Raw genomic sequence first — 2,989 nt, 5'->3', positions numbered from 1 at the left:
TATATATATATTTAATTCAGACTTGTTGTGCACACCTACATAAACTGTCTTTAGGTAATGTAAGAATGAGATCTGGATGTTGTACAACGTTATGCTTCCTTCAGAAGCTAAGGCTACACTTACTAATATACTGTGTTGGGGTAGGTGAGGGGTGCTGTCTGGGTAGTGTACATGTGAGGCCGAACACATGACACCCACTTGCTCGCTGCAAATTTACCAGACAATTATCAGCACCACTGGATGTCACACAGACTTTGTAACACTGTCAAATGTCCGCTTAGCTAAGCTGGACATTTCGGGGCAGAGTCTTGAGGAGTTTAGTGCTGCACAACTAATTAAAATTTAATTTCTTTCCTTCACAACAACATCCTGAAAGAAAGAAAACACCTCAAACACTTGAAAACAAACTCTAAACAGTTATGACTGGGTGGCTATCATTTCAAAATTCCCAGAACCAGAAATCCAAACAGGCAGTATGAGGCCATGTCGGTGGCTGGGAGCTTGTGGTAAACTACATTAATCTGTAGTTTACCACAGTCAGTATTCCCTGGAAATAGCTCGGACCTTTTCTCACCATGACACAGGGCAGCCTTGGTGCCTAACTCTTAAGTGCTGGTGCACAGTATTCCCATTTTTTAAAATGAGTTATGTGCAAAAATAATAATAATAATAACAATAATAATGATGATAATTTGAATTAAATAAAAATTCTGCATAGGAAACCAAACCAGGAAATTCTGCAAACCTGGCTTTAAGTATTACTGACATTAGTCACATCTATTTATTTTTTTCCATCCCATGCATGCTGCTGACCGGAAAAATGAAAAAGGTCAGCTGCATGCATGGGATGTGGTTCATTTTATATTGCCTGGGAAATAATGAGTATATCACACATTAATCTTATCTCCTGGGCACCAGTCTGACCAGCTGTCTAAGGACATCTATCATCAGCTCAGCACAGTAGTTGCCATTTTCGTGTTGCTAATTCGTTGAGAGCTTATATTAAAAACAAATACCTACAGAGGACCGGTTCAACTTGGGACGCTGCCATTTCTGGAGAGACACGAAGCTTATGTCTTTACGCATTTATGTCAAGACTGTGAGCATGCACAGAAAGAATGCAGGTTAAATCACACATGGTCTAAAATATTTGTGAAAAGCTTTAAATACCCCTGTGAAACCCATTTATTCATGAACATGTTGTTAGGGTGGCTTACAAATGAAAATAAATGACTGAGATGAATAAACATGAATGGATTCTAAAGAAGTGTCACATATAAACATTTATCCCTTCAGGCAATGTGTTAGGTTAGTGTTTATATATAATGCAAAGGCCCAGCTACCAGTGCTGGAATTTTAACAGCTTAGCCAATGTGACAGGCAGAAATGAGAGCTCGAGGGGGTCAAAGTGTGAAACTAGTGACCCATTTCGTCTTTGGAGTGATTGAAAAAGCTGAGGCGTTGACAAGCCAGCAAAAAACAACAGGATATTAATGGCTGGTGTGACAATAGAAAAAAAACTGCTGAGGTGAATTTGAGTAAACTGCTGGCTGTAAATGAGACGCTGCAGAAAGGAGCAGCAGATCTGTCACAGGGATGAATAGCGAAGCGTGAAAAAGCAAATAAAAATACACAAAGGCCGTAAAGACTGGAAAAATACTGACATGGAAGAGGAGGGCCGTGCAGAGCCAGGACAGGCCGAGATGTGGGGCTGAAAAGCAGCAGAGCTCCCCGCTGTATGTGGACTGACCAGAGGCTGCTGCTTGTCGTAAACAACTCGCAGGGAACAATGGGCAGGGTTGGGTTGACTTTATCCGATTATAAAACTATGCAGACGTCTCCTCTCTGGCAAACTGAGCACTGCTTTTTTAATAAATAAACAACAAAAGCCAGATAAAACCAGAACGAAACGCTTAAAGCCTTAACATCTACCCATCACAGGTCTCCCCAAAAACAAGTCAGTCCCACCGCTGAGAGCTAACGTTAGCTGGGAGCTGCGACCCACACTCGGCGAAGAATTCACTCTGTCAGCCGCATTCAACCAGCTGAGAAACAAGCGAAACTAATCGCTTTCACCAAAACGTAACTTGTGCGTTGAAATTCGTAGTGAGAAAAACAGACGAGATGTAAAAAAATCGGACCTGTTTACCTGTTAGAGTAGCTGCACTCCACAGGGCGCCGCCATCTTGAACAGCTCACAGCCCATCCCACCACAGTGTGCCTCCGCTGTCAGCCTGCATGCAAAAATAATCCCAGGCGTTGGAGCACTGCGCGTCATAACCGCAACTTTTACCACTCGAAATCAAATTACATCTAAAAAAAAAAAAAGCTCCAACTCTCTTGCTTGGCATACTTTACCGCTAGAATTAGCATTTACAGACGTTTCTCGGAATAAATAAATAAATATATGATGTATGTAAACATATATATTTATCTATATTTTCAAAGCTAAATAAAGCTTATAATATTTTTCAATCACCCAACTGGTGGAAGAATGAAGCCTGCATGCAGAGAGTGAAATTGTATATATTTTTATTATTATTAAATCAGGTGGCAGTAGTTGGTAGAAATATATGGAAGCTCATTCGTGCCATAAAAAGAAAACCAAAATTGATAAATAATTAAAAACATAAAAAATAAAAGATATAAAAAAACAGATAAATAAATAAATAAATACTGGTGAAAATCCACCATGAAATACAATTATTTTTCTTTAACCTGAATAATTAAGTCAAATGTATGAGGCAGGGTTTTTTTGTTTGTTTGTTTGTTTGTTTGTTTGTTTTTTTACTTTATACATTTAATTATATGCAAATACACATCAGGGCGGCCCAGTAATTGAACACATGCCTGCACACCACTGGTCAAAGCTACTCCACACAATCTAAAATCAAAATCAAATCAAATCAAATCACTTTTATTGTCACATCACATGTGCAGGTACATTGGTACAGCACATGTGAGTGAAATTCTTGTGTGCGAGCTTCAT

General features: G+C 39.3%; 1 protein-coding gene across 1 annotated transcript in view; it reads right to left on the bottom strand.

Annotated features, from left to right (window-relative positions):
• Positions 1–2,222, bottom strand: part of tsc1b (TSC complex subunit 1b) — a gene marked incomplete in the record, with an annotated part of 24,267 nt that extends 22,045 nt beyond the window's left edge. The window contains 1 exon segment of the mRNA XM_014339761.2: positions 2,150–2,222.
• Between the last annotated feature and the right edge of the window lie 767 nt (positions 2,223–2,989).

Source organism: Haplochromis burtoni, unplaced genomic scaffold (assembly GCF_018398535.1).
Source record: "Haplochromis burtoni strain Fernald_Lab_line unplaced genomic scaffold, NCSU_Asbu1 Contig_298, whole genome shotgun sequence".
Classification (NCBI taxonomy): Eukaryota; Metazoa; Chordata; class Actinopteri; order Cichliformes; family Cichlidae; genus Haplochromis; species Haplochromis burtoni.
This window is presented reverse-complemented; position numbering and strand designations above follow the sequence as displayed.